Genomic DNA, 16,092 nt, shown 5'->3' on the forward strand with positions numbered 1-16,092 from the left:
CGAGTTGTATAGGTTGTTCACTTCACAAGGGCACATGATCTAGGGGCGAGTGGGCTTCCCATATTAGCTGATAGAATCTAAGGCTTGGGCAGAGGAGACAGGGCATTCCAAGTGAAGGCACATATAAGGGGAGAATGAGAAGAGTGTGATGGGGAAATAATGGAAAATCAGTCTTAATGGATCAAAGAATCAGAAAAAAGAGGCGATATTCGGAAATAGGTGGGGCTGGGTCATTAATTCATTCCACAGATATTTGCTAGGCTCCTAGTATATACCAGAAACTGTGGATATAGCAGTGAGCAAGCTCATCTAATTCCTCCTTTCATGGAAGAGATATTTTCTTGGGTGGGAGGAGGGACTGGGGACAAACAACGAACGAGGAAATTCAATAAAGCAATTATAGATTATGATAAATATTAGGAAGGAATCAAACAGGTGTTGCGTCCAGTAGTAATGGGGTGGATTCCTATTTAAACACAGTGGTTTAGAAGCATCTTTGAAGAGGTAACATTTCAGTTGAGAAGGCGAGGCGAGGACTGTTCTAGGCAGAGCTCACAGTGTGTGCAGAGGCCCTGAAGTGGGTCCTACAAAGAGCATTCAAAGCAGGCAGAAGAGGGTCTTTAGGTGTTGTAAGTTCAGAAGTCATTTCAGACAGTCTTGAGCAAAGGACTCATCCCTCCATCCCATCTTTCTTCTAAATTCAGCTGTACTTTTCCATCTGTCTGCTGCTTGACCCCACAGAGTAGTTACCTCAAAGTCAGTTGGTGTCTTCCCCAACCAGCTCCCTAGTTCCAATTGTCCTATTTCTCTACACTCTCCCAGACTGTAGCCAAGCTCCTCGATTCTTCTTTCTTCATTCTCTCACTTCTGTCTCATCTTCGGTCACTTTCCTAGACCAGGGAAACAGCAAGGTTCTGTGGTCCCGTGGGCCACACATAACAAGCACTTTGGAAACACCCAGACCTGGGTTCAAATCCCAGCTCTACCATTCAGTTAACTTCACTGGGTCTGGGTTACTGGTTTTACCTTGCTGGTGGCTGAGGAGTCAAATGAAATGATGATGTAAGTGATAGCAGTGAACACACAGTAGGTATTTGATGAATGACAGTGCTTTACCCTTGTCCGACCAATCTTGGGAACTCTTGTTTTCTTCACACCTTACTCTTCATACTTGGAAAACAGAGTTACTAAAGGTCTGGAGTAACCACTGGCTCCCTAAATATCTTTCTGGAAAGAACCAAATCCTCTTTGTAAAGTATTTTAAAAATTTTTACAAATTTAATATGAAATTTTTAAAAATAGAAAGAAGTCCTCTTCTTTAATGGACAAAATGTATGAGTGGAAACAAAAGCAAATTAAACATGATCACATTTGTTTACACCACTATCTAGTTCTTCATATCAACATACTATTCAAACAATAGAAAACAGGTGGCAATTTAGGGGTTGGGAAAGAGATAAAAGAAAGAAAACCTTCCTACCATGTTTAGTCTGTGCTGTGTAGGGCTGTGCTCACAGAGAGAGCTCCTTTGCTTCTCCACTGCGCGGGAATTCAGTTGTGTATAAAGTTGAACCTGCTCAAAAACTGAGGGAGACAGAATGCTGGGTCCGCATTCTGGTACCATGTCATTCAATTCAAACATCGGTGCGGCAATCACCTTGTAACTTTTAGGGACTGCAAACAAGGCTTTCTCTTGGAATTGAACCAAAAACAAGTTCTTTTTTTTTTTATCCTTACCCAAGGACTTTTTTTTTTTTTTTTTTTTTTTGCATTTATCTTCAGATAGAGTGGGAGGGAGTGAGGGAGGAAGAGAGAGAGAGAGAAACATCAGCATGAGAGAGACACATAGACTGGTTGCCACCTGCACGACCCCAAGTGGAGCGGAGAGGAACCGCAACCGAAGTACATGCCCTTAGCAGAACCAAACCAGGGACTGACTCTCTGGTCTGGGGGCTGATATCCTCTAACCACTGAGCAAAACCGGCCAGGGCAAAGCAAGTTTTTATGTTCCTTCCATTTTGTAACCTGTGCAGGAATATGTGGATACTGAGGAGGTTCCAAATTTGTGTCTACCAGTTACCAGTGCAGCTGTCAATGACCCAATCTTGCAGGACTCCATCCTGACCACGGAGTATCTCTGTCACTAAGCACTTTAGTCCTTCAATGTCATCTTCTCCTGGGTTCAGTTCACCACCAGTTTGAAGAAAGTTGTTCCCAGTGGTAGCAGTAGCATATGGAGTAGCTGGTGCTCACGCACAATCAGAACCCTTTCTACAGTCCTCCTCATTCCAATTTCATCAAGTTCCTCCCTCCGGCATTGAAATCGGGCTGCCACAGAGCTGTCTGCACAGAGGGGCTCTTTTAGCAAAAGTATAATTGGTAAAAGGTTACAGGGTTATGGTGCGCTCCAAGGTGAGGGGCTTGGTCTGCTGGATGTACTTGTTGTGGAACTGGTTGACTCCCCCATTCCCCCACCCCCAGCTGGTCTGCCAGCTATTGGGTGGCACCATGACAAGCTGGCAAGCACTGGGTACTGGTGGCCAGCAGAAAGGGGGAGCGGCAGGGAGACTTTCCCTGAGCGGCCAGCGGTTACCTGCATCCCACTCAGCAGCCGCCTCCCGCCGTTAATGTGAGAGCCTCAAAGTACTTTACACAGAGCTTGATTTGTAATAATAACACCTAGCATTACTGCGGAAGTGCCTTATATACTTTTTCTACATGCGATCCTAGGAAGGTATTTGCATTGTTACCCCATGTTATAGTTCAGGACACTGAGCTTCAGAAAAGTGAAATGACTGGCTTAAAGTCACACAGCTAGTTAAGAAATGAAATTGAGACTTGAGTCCACCTTCTTCTGGTACCAAAAACCTGGTGGTATACCCAACCACCAGGCCATCCTGCCTCATAGCCCATTAGCAACATGGTTCATTTCCTGGGTGACAAGAAGCCCAGAGAGGGGAGAGATTTTCTCAGAATCCTATAATGGACTGGACACTATGCTAGGCTGTGGTGGGCCTGCCCCAGACCCCAGACTTGCCCCAGAAGAGTGAACTAGGAAGCCTGAGACCCCAGACTGTCCCAGACCTTCGTCCCTGAGCTGGAACACCTCCCCTGAGCAAAAGAGTCATAAACATAAGCAACTCTTTCAACAGGACACTAAGGCTGAGTCATGGAGTATTTATGGATGAACCTCCTCTCTTCTCCTCAGTTTTGCCAGGATTTATCAGGCTCACTGGGGCTTGGAGGGCGACAACCTGTTTATCATCCAAGGTGCCCAAGCAGGCTGTTGGGACATCTTCTGAGAACGAGATCTGGAAGACTGCCCATGATTAGACCTGACCTGACCCCCACACACCAGACTGAGACAACTCTCCCTACCCCAGTTGTTCTATCTTCTCCCAAATACCACCCCACCCCATGCACCTGCCCCCACCACAACCACACACACACCCAAGTGAACTCATGGTCTTGGGCTAAAATGGGACAGAAATGCTACTCCTCTCAGGAATACCTATTGGATTGATCTGAGAAAGTTAAAAACTTTCCCTAGCCCCACTACTCATAGGGGACGAGCCCTCTCATTGGTTAGATCATTGAATGAATCATAATAACATTGACTGAGGATCTTCTCTGATCCAGATATCATACTAACAATTTTAACCATACCCTTTTAAGTCTTCACAGTAATTTTATAAGTTGGAAATTAATTTAATATCATTTTTATAGATGAGGAAACTGAGATCAGAGAGGTAAAGTAACTTGCCCAAGACCACACAGCTTGTAACAGGGCGAGGTTCAAAATCTAGTCCTTCCTTGGTTCCGGAGTCCAAGCCATGGGTGACCTTAAGCAAGTTACTTCCCCTTCTGAGTTTTGGTTTCTTTATTTTTAAAATGGAGACACTAATACCCACCTTTCACAGGTGTAAGGACTGATTCAAACTGGCACTCAGTGGGCTCCCGACCACTGCTGTCCCTACCTGCCACCCCCAACAATCAGTGAATTCGCTTATTCTAAGCTACTTAAGACAGCCAAGTCACAAGTCACATCTGGCTCAAACTTTAGGGACTTGAATCCAGGACCCAGGCTGTTCCAGTCACCACTGCCCACTGCCCCACCCTTTGTTTCTTTCCAGTAGCCAAACTTCATGTCCAAAGTGACTCAGAACCCAAGGGCTAGTGGGGGAGGAAGGTGGCAGGGGAAGTGAGGGGGTGGCGGGGGAGTTGGGGGTTAGTGTTGGGCGGCTTGTGCAGAGGCACAGGGGACTGACCAGGCTCCCACTCCTGGGATCTATTTTGGATAGTGCCTGCCTCTGGGCTGCCAGCAGCTGGAACCCGAGGTGTCAGTGCTGAGTTATCAGAGTGGACACAGGAGCCAGATTTAGTGGTTGAGACCTGATCCCAGATGGGTGGCCTGGCTGCAGGCACTGAGTAGAACTTGCTTTTGTGATTCCTGATAGGGTGGGGGCCCCTGAGGCTCTGAGACCTGCAAAGACCTGTGCACCGGGCTTCTGAGTCTGTGCCTAGGGCAGCCTGTTGCTCCCTGCTGCCTTCACCCACACCCTCCCCAGCCCAGAGCAGAGCCCCAAACTGGAGGTTCAGACGAATTTGAGTTCAAGGTCTGGTTGTTCTATTTACTACCTATATGACCTTGGGCAATGAATGTACTTAACCTTGGCATCCTGATCTAGAAAAAATACAATCATAACTACCTCAAAGGGCTGTGATGATTAAATGGGGTCCCTGGGTAGGACTGTGTCCCCCCCCCTCCACTGGGGCCCATGAGGGAGGGCTACTTCTGTCCTCCCCCTGCTCTGCAGGGGCCTTTAAATGGACTGCCCCAGGCTCTGACCCAGCTGTTCAGAGGTCCTGGGGCTGCTCACCTCTCAACAGTGTTTCCAGAAGCCCTGACCCTAAGTCCCCTCTGGCCTGCTGACAAGGGCTGGGCTCTGACAGGCGAAGGGCCAGCTCACTTAGCTGTGGCTCAGATTTCCTGCTGGGCTTCTTTAGAGGGCCCCAGTGAGGAACCCCAGTTCCTTCCATTCTAATCCATAAGAACCGTGACTTTTAACTGTGGGGTTTTTACTAGCTATTTTCTATGCCTGTACAAAAATTTTAATATATAAATTTATTTACATACACATATATAATTTTTTAAATAGAAAAGAATCAGATTACATATGAGTGACATGTATTTTTCTATTTGTGCCTAACAATATATTGCTGACATCTTTTCATATTGGAATTCAAAATAGAATGCTCAATGTCATTTTTTAAATTGGAGAAATAGCCCTGGCTGGTTTGGCTCAGCGGTTAGAGCGTCCGCCTGCGGTCCGGAGAGACCCGGGTTCGGTTCCCGCTAAGGGCATGTACCTCAGTTGCAGTTTGTCCCCGGCCCTGGTTGGTCGTGCAGGTGGCAGCCACTCGATGTGTCCCTTTCACATCGATGTTTCCCTCTCTCTCTCTTCATCTCTCTCCCTCCCACTCTGTCTGTACAAAAAATGGAAAAATGTCCTCGGGTGAGGATAAAAATAAATAAATAAATAAATAAATTGGAGAAATATTTAGCTCTGCTGGTGTTGCTCAGTGGTTAAGTATCGACCCATGCACCAAGAGGTCACCAGTTTGATTCCCGGTGAGGGCACATGCCCAGGTTGTGGGCCCAATCCCCAGTGAGGGGCATGTGGGAGGAAGCCAGTTGATGTTCTCTCTCATTGATGTTCCTATTTTTCTCTTTCCCTTCTCTCTCAAAAAAAAAATCAATAAAAAAGAAAAAATATTAAATTGGAGAAATATTTATATATATATTTATTCCATAGAAGTTGGAATGCTTATTGGGGTATGTTTTTGTTTTATTTTTCACTAAACTTTTTCTTTAAGTGTAATACGCATTCAGAACAGTGCACGATTCATGTGTACAATTCAAGGCATTTTCGCAAAGGAGTGTGCCCGCATGACCCGCACCCAGGTCAAGGACTGGAGCCCCGCTCATTCTGCCTTCCAGCCCTCTGACTGAGGTTAACACTCTCCTGACTTCTAACAGCGTAGGTTAGTGTGGGTTTTTTGTGAACTTCATAAAGACAATCAGATAGTATGTGCTCTTTTGCTCAACATTCTTTTTTTATATATATATTTTTTCTTTATTGATTTTAGAGAGAGAGGAAGGGAGAGGGAGAGAGAGAGAGAAACATCAATGAGAGAGAACATTGACTGGCTGCCTCCTGCGTACCCCCCACTGGAGATCAGGCCCACAACCTGGGCATGTGCCTGGACCGGGAATCGAACTGGTGACCTTTTGGTGCAGGGGTCAACGCTCAACCACTGAGCCACACCAGCCAGGCTCAACATTCTTTATGAGATTCATCTATGTTGTTGCATGTGGCAATGTTTATTCATTCTCATTGTTGTATAGTATTCACTATGTGACCACACAACAGTTGATTTGTTCCACTGATGGATGTTGGGGTTGTTTCCAAGGTTTTGCTACTACAAACAATATTGCAAAAACCATCCTTGTATGTAAATAGATCTACTATGTTGTACATCTGAAACTAATATACTATAGAATGTCAACTGATTTGAAAAATAAAAATAAATAAATCTATATATCTGAATATATATTTCTACCTAGCTGACTATATCTTTTTGTCATAATCTTACTAGTTTTTTGATAAGATAGATTTTTCAGAATACAAATGTATGACTATTTTACATTTTGATTTTATCAAAATGCACCCCCTCCCCCCAGGGTCAAGTGTAGCAGCAGGGTCCATTGCCCTACACCTTCACCAACCTTGGCTATTATTACTATTTAGGATTTTTGTTAATCTGATAGAAGAAAAATCATATCTTTTTTTTTTTTTTTTTTTTAGCCTTACCCGAGGACATTTTTCCATTTTTTGTTCAGACAGAGTGGGGGAGAGAGAGAGAGAGAGAGAGAAACCTCGACATGAAAGGGACACATCGAGTGGCTGCCACCCACACAGCCAACCAGGGCTGGGGACAAGCTGCAACTGAGGTACGTGCCCTTAGCGGGAACTGAACCCGGGTCTCTCTGGAAGGCAGGTTGATGCTCTAACCGCTGAGCCAAACTGGCCAGGGCGAAAAATCATCTTATTGTGGTTTTTTTGTTGTTGTTAATCCTCATCTGAGGATGCCTTTCCATTGAGTTTTAGATAGAGTGGAAAGGAGGGAGGGAGGGAGAGAGAGAAATATCAATGACATTGACCAGTTGCCTCCTGCACAACCCCTCAGGGTCAGGGATTGAACCTGCAACCCAGGCACATGCCCTTGACCAGGAATCGAACCTGGACCCTTTGATCCGAGGCCCGCTGAGCCAAAGCAGCCAGGGCTATCTTATTGTGGTTTTAATGAGATTTTGGATATTAGTGAGGACAAGTGCTTGTTTTGTTTGTTTTGTTTTGGGGGGAGGAGGCATTAACATGTATTCTTTTTGTAAATTATCCTTTGCTTGTTTTTAAAACTTTTGTGGGATTGACACTTGGTCTTTACCAGTGTTTCTACTGTTTTCTCCCAAGGGTCATTTGTTTTTTCGCTTTGTTTATGGAGCAACTGCCAGTTTAAATATAGTTTGTTTTCCTCTTGCTTACTGCTTATGACTGGATCATCCAGAGTGTGTGTGGCAAACTCCAGGTTCAAGATGGTGGGGGTGGGGAGCGGCAGGCCAGGTGGGGTGGGCAGCTTACCCCAAGACTGTCTCTCTAGGATACAAGCACCAGAACCTCTGGGTCAGTACTGAGACCCAGAGCCTTGAGTTTGTCATGAGCTTTGCTTCAGCTCCTTTTCCAAGTGTTCGAGATGCTGACTGGCCCTACGTTGTTAAGAGTGTCTCCCCACAACCCAAGGGCCAGACAGGTGAGTCCGGGCCACTGTTCATAGGGCCGTAGAGGGAAGGAAAGTTTAAGAGTGAGAGCTAAGCAGCCCAGTTCTCTGAGTTCAAGGCCTGTCTTAGTCGGCTCAGGCTACCATAACAAAATACTACTTCTGCTTGAACAACAGAAATTTATTTCTCACAGTTCTGGAGGCTGGAAGTCCAAGATGAAGGTGCTGGCAGGTTTCATTCTAAGTGTTTTTCTCTTGGCTTGCACATGGCTGCCACCTTGTGTGTGTTCACGTGGACTTTCCACGCCAAGTGTGCATGAAGAGAGAGAGCAGATTCTCTTGTGTCTCTAAGGTCACAAGGGCCCCAGGTCATGACTTTATCACCTAATTACCTCCAAAGGCCCCATCTCTAAACACCATCACATTGGGGGTTAGAGCTTCAACATTTTGGGGAGACACAATTCAGTTCATGACAATGCCTCAGATCATTTCCTAGAAGTGTAACCAAATTACCTATCTCTTTGTGACTCAGTCTGTAATATAAGGGTGATAAAAGTATCATCCTCATGAATTAATAAATAAATCAATAGTTATAAAGCATTAAATCAGGCTGTGATAGCTGGCCTCCAAGACAGACCTCAATAATTCTTGCCTCCTGTTATTCATGCCCTTGTGTGTTCCCCTCCCACACTGTACCAGGGTTGGTCTGTGTGACCAAGAGAATATAATGGAAGTGATAGTGTGTGATGTCTGAGGCTAGGTCATAAAAGACATTGCTCCTTCTGTCTCGCTCTTTTGGATCACTCTCCACCACCATGCAATGAGGATGCTCAAGCAGCCCTGTGGAGAGGTATGTGTGCTGAGGAACTGAGGCCTCCCACCAACTTGCCCACCATGTGAGTGAGCCATCTTGGAAGTGAAGCCTTATTAAGATGAACTGACTACAGCCCCGGGCAACAGCTTCATTACAACCTCCTTAGAGACACTGAGCCGAACCACCCAGCTCAGATGCTCTTAAATTCCTGTCCCACAGAAATGGTGTGAGATAATAAATGTTTATTATTGTTTTAAGCTGCTAAATTTTGGGGAAACTTCTTATGCAATAATAGCTAATACACAGATCATGGATTATTCATAGTAACTGTTTAGTAAATGCTAGCCAGTATTATTCCCTTGACTGTAAAAATATTAACAACTTTTGCTGAGTGTCTGTCACATGCCAAATAAGTGCCATGTACCTCGGCAAGTGGGCTCCCACCTCTGCCATCAATTTTCAGCAAGGGATAGAGTGTTGGGAGCAGTCACTCAAAACCAGAGACTCTCAGGGCTAAAAAGGCTCAGAGATATTACTTTAGTCAAGTTTCATTTTACAGATGAGGAAACTGAGACACAGAGATTACGTCACCTTCCCAAGGTAACAGAGCTGATATGTAGAGGAGCCTAAACTTGAACTTGTGCTCATCAGTGCCTTGGCAGCCTCTTTGTTGTCGCTTTGTACTCTCAGGGCCTTAGAGGAATGGTTTATTACATCTCAGTCCAAAAAGCACTTTCGATACTTTATTTCAAGATCATCACTGTAGAGCCCCCTCCAGACCCTATTGACACCCCATGTTCCCTGGGACAGTCCCTTTCTCTAAAGTCACCCATTCCCCCAGAGCCCTTGCAGCTGCTCACAATAACTCTCTGGACCTGGGGACAGAGGCAAGTGGGGACAGAGTAGTGAGTCCCAGGACTCTATGCTCCCCTTCCATGGCACCTGGGCCAGGCCCCGGGGGCTTTGCCCCATGGATCTGCCTCTGCCAACTGCAAAGGCTTTAGCCTCTAGGCCAAATGACCTGTTGGTTTGATCTCATGATTTGGGATAATTCTTCTCTGGGGATGACGTTGAGCATGTTACAGGGATCTCAAACTATAAGAAAATAATACCTCCCCCACCTTTCTGAGGCACCACAGAGGCTCCAGGGGAAATCCAGAGGGAGAGGCAGGGATGGCCCCACCCTCCAAGGGAGGCCATGGGGACTGCGGGGAGAACAGCACACATGTGGAAAATCTGCTGCGCGATGTGCCAAGAAAACATTAAAGCAAGCCCAAGTCATGTGGAAATGAAAGGGGAGATGGGGGGTGGTTTCCTCTCCAGCATCACTTCCCCCAGGCCTATGTCATCCAGGGAGAAGAGCTCCTCTGAGAACCCTGCCACTGGGGAGGGGGAAGGACCCTCAGGGATCATCTCGTTCTGTTGCTCCATTTGGCATATGAAGAAACTGAAGGTGGGTGTGGCTTGCTGGGCATCGCGTTGCTCATCTCTGGCAGTTAAAGATGGAGCCCACGTGTCTGGGCCCCAGGCCACAGTTCTCTCCCCCAACCAAGAGGCCTCAAGATCTCAGGTTTCTAAAAAGTCCCCTCTCTAGTGACAATCAATAAGAGCATAGACTTTGGGGTTAAATCTGCCTATTCCAGCTCTGCCTACACTAGCCATGGGACTTGAGCCAAGTCCATATGCCACTCTGTGCCTCAATTTCCTTCTCTGTGAAGCGGAGATAAATATGATCTGCTCACTTTTGTTGTGACAACTGACTGAACTAGTACCAGGATGCCCAGCCACTTGCAAGCATTAAATAAATCAAATACTGTTGTAGCCTGGCCGGTTTGGCTCAGTGGTTAAGCGTTGACCTGTGCATCAAGAGATCAGCAGTTCAATTCCAGGTCAGGGCACATGCCCAGGTTGTGGGCCAAATCCCCAGTGAGGGGCATGCAGGAGGCGGTCAGTCGATGTTCCTTCTCATCGATGTTTCTCTCTCTCCCTCTCCCTTCCTTTCTCTCTAAAAATCAATAAAGGAAAAAACAACAACAAAAACAAATGTTGTAATTATTATTACCATCCATCTCTCTCTTTTCCTTGCCAGGCTTAGACCATTTTCCCTGTTGCTTTTCCTGTCCCCTTACTCAGATGGGAACCCCTTAGGCGCTAAAGCTTCTCTCATTAGTAACATAGACTTTGAAGGCAGTGCCAAATGAGGAGTCTGTCTCTTAGCTGTGTGATGTTCCACAAGTCACTTAACCTCTCTGAACTTCAAGTTTCTAATATGTCAAAATGAGAATCGCAATACCCAGAATCATTGTCTGACAAATCAATGGCACAGAAGGATGGGAGGGAAGGTGATTGTTATAGATTAAAAGAGTGATGAGACAAAATCAACAACATGCCCTGTGTCAGACCTTATTAGGGTTGAATATGGGCAAACTAACTCTAAAAAGACATGTGAAACAATCAGCAACTTCTGAAAATGGTCTGGGATTTAGATAATATTTAGAAATTATTGTTCCCTGGCAAGATAGCTCAGTTAGTTGGAGCATTGTCCTGATACACCACGGTTAAGGGTTCAATCTCTGGTCAGGACAAATAACAAGAAGCAACCAGTGAATGTATATATAAGTGAAACAATAAATCGATATTTTTCTCTTTCTCACTAAAAATCAATAAAATACAAATTTAAAAAAGAAAGAAACTGCAAAACTCTTATTCTCCAGAGCCTTAGAGATCTTGCTCCTCAGCATATGTTGTCAGTTTGGCTCAAATAAACTCCTGGAGGGAAAAAAAGAAAGTAGTTATTTTTACTAGGTATCATAATGGCATGGTGATTATAAAAAACAATCCTTATCAGTTAGAAATGTTTAATGAAGTATTTATGTGCGAAATGACTTGATGACTAAGATTGACTTTAAAATATTTCAGAAATGCCTGGCCGGTATGGCTCAGTGGATTGAGCATCGTCCCATGGACTGAAAGGTCCCGGTTCGATTCCTGGTCAGGGCACATGCCTGGGTTGCGGGCTCAATCCCCAGTAGGGGGCGTGCAAGAGGCAGTCAATTGATGTTTATCTCTCTCTAAAAAATCAATAAAAACATATTAAAAATTATAAATGAATAAATAAAGTATTCCAGAAAGAGGAAGTGTCTGTGGGGAATTATAGATGAAATAAGATTGAGGACACATTAAGGATGAAAGTTGGGTTTGGTTATGAGTTCATCATACTATTCTCTCTACTTTTGTATGTTCTGAATTTTCACTAATAAACAGTAAAGTGAATAAATGAGGGAATTGCAGAGAGGAAAGCAGTAAAATTTAGTAGTTAAAAGCTTTGGGCTCTGATGCACCACTGATATTCTGAATTTGTCTCTTCACCTGTCAATCCATAGTTTGATAGAATATTCTTTTTTCCCCCCCTTTATTGATTTTAGAGAGAGAGGAAGGGAGAGGGAGAGATAGTTAAAAACAACAATGAGAGAGAACGTTGACTGGCTGCCTCCTGCGTGCCGCCCACTGGGGATTTGGCCCACAACCTGGGCATGTGCCCTGACCAGGAATCGAACCATCGACCTCTTGGTGCATGGGTCGATGCTCAGCCACTGAGCCACACCAGCCGGGCTGATAGAATATTCTAACAACTGGTAATGATATTGGTTTATAACTTTCTGCTTCTGTTGCTGACTCTGCCACTCACTGACTGGGGGACTTTGGTCAAGTGACTTAACCTCTCTGAGCCTCTGTAGCTTAGCTGGGAAAATCATGGCTCCTGTCTCACTGAGTTATTTTGAGGACTGAACAAGAGGATGAATGGAAAGGGCTTAACACAGTGCCTGGCATGCAATAAGCACTCAATAAATGCTTCAGTGTGAGGAGCACAGGTTTAGGAGTCAGGCTACCTTGGATATGAACACCAGCTCGGCTCTGCCACTTGTGACTTTGGCCAGGCTATTAACTCTCTGAATCTTGTTTCCTCCTGGGAAAAATGAAGATCATAATACCTTCCTTGCAGGACTGTTGTGAGGATTAAATAACAGGACATGTTTTGATGCCCAGCATGACCCATCTGGGAATTTCCCTTCCCCACCTCTTTACTTTCAGCAGTGCTTGCCAGCTCCCAGGCTGGAGTGGAGCCCACTGTCCATTTGCTTGGTTTCTGCACCTGGACTGCCAAGTGTGGCTGGAGAAAGTCAACAGATCATGTGAATGGCTCCTCACAAATGGCAAATACGTGTTAGGAAACATCAGCGGGGCTCTTCTCCTCCCAGACAGTCCTTTCACCCCTCTCTAGGACTCTTCCTCCTGTGTTTCACGCTGTCTGGGCCAAACTTTTCCCACCGTCCACTCATGCTACCCTTCTACCCTTCTCGCTGCCTCTTTCTCAAAAGTTGACCTCGATTCTCTTGATCGAGGTCATCAACATGAGCACCTTTCTCTCAATTTACCAACACCTCTGACTCTCACCTCCATCTTTTCCTCTCTCTTATCCTCCCATCTCAACAGTCAGATTGTCTTTCTTCTTCCAAAGTCTTCAGAATTTACCCTCCCTCCCCTTCTCCAATCTTCTCGTACTTTCTCTCCACTGGCTGCACCATCTCAGACAACAACAAAAGACGTGTCAAGTACCTTGAACTCCCTCAAGTCTGACAGTGACCCTGCTGCTCCCTGGTTTAATTCACACATTTAGGGAACATTTGTTAAGTGCCTACTATGTGTCAAGCACTGGAGATAAAGAGATGAACAGAGACGGTCTTTGCCCTTGAAGTCTTCAAAGTCCGTGGAGAGTGAAACTCACAGATGGGAGGATGACAAGTGAGATGTAAAGCTAGACCTGTGCTTGATGCTGAGGTTGACTGGGTGTGCGATGGGAGGAAGAGGAGCCCAAGGATGGCTCGGCCGTCTGGTCTGTGCCACCGAGTGGGTGGTAGAGCTGTTCACTGACATTTTTCCTTGTTTCACAAGGAAAAGGGAAGAAGGATCTCGGTGCTGGGGGGAGACGGTGTGCTCTGTTTGATGAATTTGAGGTGCCATTGGAACATTCAAGTAGAGATCTCCAACAAATCTTCAGTTTAGGGGAGAGAGCGATGTGAACTGGAATTTGAGATTTGAGGATCATTAGCATATGGTAGTTGGAATCATGACTGTATATAGAGTGCTCTCTGCTGCAAGTAACAGAATAATTACACTATGATGACATTCGTTAAGTTACATCTTAAATAGCCAAGAGGTGGGCAGTTCCAGGGGTGGGTAACCTGGCAGCACAGTGAGCCCAGTGCTTTCTCTAGGCCCTCTTCGTCCTTCTCAGGGAGTGGATTTCTGCCTCAGACGCCCTGTCTTGGTTGCAAGACTGAACAACACTGAGGTCATGTGAGCAAGGAAGAAGGGATGGCCTCTTCTCCTCTTCCAGGCCCTGGTCGGCCTGGCTCTGTTGGCCTCACAGTTCAGTAGAGACATGAGGAACTTGGGCTCCTGAGTCAAGTGTATCTGGGTTCATGTCCTAGAGCCACTTCTTGCAAGCTGTGTGACCTCATAGAAGTTATTTTACCTTTCTGTGCCCGAATTTCCTTATCTGTGAAATGAGGATTGTGATATTGTGATTTATAGTAAGAAATATATATAGTTGGCCTTTGCCCTGTTTGTGGTTCATAGCTCCCTAACTCTTAGAGTTTCCTAAGTGCTGAGAGTGATGGAGGTGTCTTTTGTTATGTGAATGAGGTGACTTGGAAGCACCAAATGTGGGGTCTGGTTGCCAGGAGAACCCACCATGTGATTAGAGTGGAACCTTCAGTTCCATCTGTCTCCTGCTCTGGGCCGGCGAGAGGGGCTGGAGTTTGAATTAATCACCAATATTTAATGATGGAATCAGTCGTTCTTATGTAATAAAACCCCAAGAGGATGAGGTTTGGAGAACTTCTGGGTCTATGAACATGTGGAGGTCCTGGGAGAAAGGTGCCCCTGAAGAGGACAAGGAAGATTCATGCCCCTTCCCACATACCCTTCCTGACGCCTCTCTTCCATCTGGCTGCTCCTGAATTTTATCTTTTATAATAAACCCTTGATCTAGTAAGTAAAATCTTCCTCTGATTTCTATAAGCCTCTCTAGCAAATTAATTGAACCTACAGGGAGGGAGTTGTGGGAGCCTCCAGTCTGTACCCAGTTGGTCAGAAGCACAGAGAAGAACCTGGGCTCATGGCTGGAGTCTGAAGTCGAGGGTGGTCTTGTGGGACTGAGCCATTTACCTGTGGAATCTGATGCTATCTCTGGGTAGATCACATCAGCATTGAGTTGAATCCTTGGGCACCCTGCTGGTGTCTGAGGTTGTTAGCATGGGGGTAGCCTCCTCCCCCTATGTTGGAATTGAGTGCAGGAAGCCTTTCCAGGGATATAACAGTTTTTTCAACCCTGGCCCAGTGGCTCAGTTGATTGGAACATCCTCCCATACAACTAAAGATTGTGGATTTGATTCCTGGTCAAGGCACATACCTAGGTTGAGGGTTCGATCCCTGGTCGGGATAAGTACAGGAGGCAACCAATCAGTGTTTCTCTCTCGCATGAATATCTCTGTTTCTCTCTCTTTCCCTCAAATCAATAAACATATCCTAGGGTGAGGATAAAAAAAAAGTTTTGTTGTTGAGATGATGAAATGAAATGGTGCATATGGAGTTCTTAGCACAGTGCCTGGCACACAGTAAGTGCTCTGCCCAAACTAGCCATTGACATTCTGGGAGGCCACCCTCCTCCTGCATTCCCCAGCCCCGTATCTTCTAAGCCCTCTCTTTGTTCTCTGACAGGTCCCCCTCTTCTCCTCCTTTTTTCTTCCTTCCCTTCCCAAGCTTGGCCCCTCTGCCCCCACTACTCACTAGGTCTTGTCTCAGGTCTCCAACCATCAGTTCTTTTCCAGGCTGAAGGAGCCAAACCTACTCTCCTGGACACTTCGTGAGATCCTGGACACTCCTCCTGTGTGTCCCACAACCTCAGGCACATCCTGAGACCTGATGTCACTGCTCCCACTCTCACCCCAGCACCTTATACTTGGTGGCCCTAATGTCCCTTTGCATGAGATTCTACCTTAAAAACAGCCTTTGGAACAGCTCTAATGACTTCTACCTGCCTACGTGGAAGACGTCCACTGGGCCTGGAGGAAAATTTAAATTGGTGCGGAGAGCAGAGGAGAACATGTGGGTAACTTCTCAGTGTGACTAGGTGGGGCTGAGTGAATTCTGTCTCCTTCCCTGGGCTGTGAGCACCTCAGGGTAAGGAAAAGTTACTCATCTGTCTGTCACCTTGGTGCCTGATGTATGGTTAGTACTCAGAAAAAGATCTGATAAATGAATATAATTCCTGGCTTTGCCACTTACTTTCTTTGATTTTGAATAAGATCCTTATTTGACCCCAGTGTCAAAATCTATAAAATTAGGGGATTAGACTACCTTTTAAGGAAGCCCTC

General features: G+C 45.7%; 1 pseudogene; it reads right to left on the bottom strand.

Annotated features, from left to right (window-relative positions):
• Positions 1-1,551: 1,551 nt before the first annotated feature.
• Positions 1,552-2,896, bottom strand: LOC118626812 (annotated as a pseudogene).
• Between the last annotated feature and the right edge of the window lie 13,196 nt (positions 2,897-16,092).

Source organism: Molossus molossus, unplaced genomic scaffold (assembly GCF_014108415.1).
Source record: "Molossus molossus isolate mMolMol1 unplaced genomic scaffold, mMolMol1.p scaffold_m16_p_12, whole genome shotgun sequence".
Taxonomy (NCBI): Eukaryota; Metazoa; Chordata; class Mammalia; order Chiroptera; family Molossidae; genus Molossus; species Molossus molossus.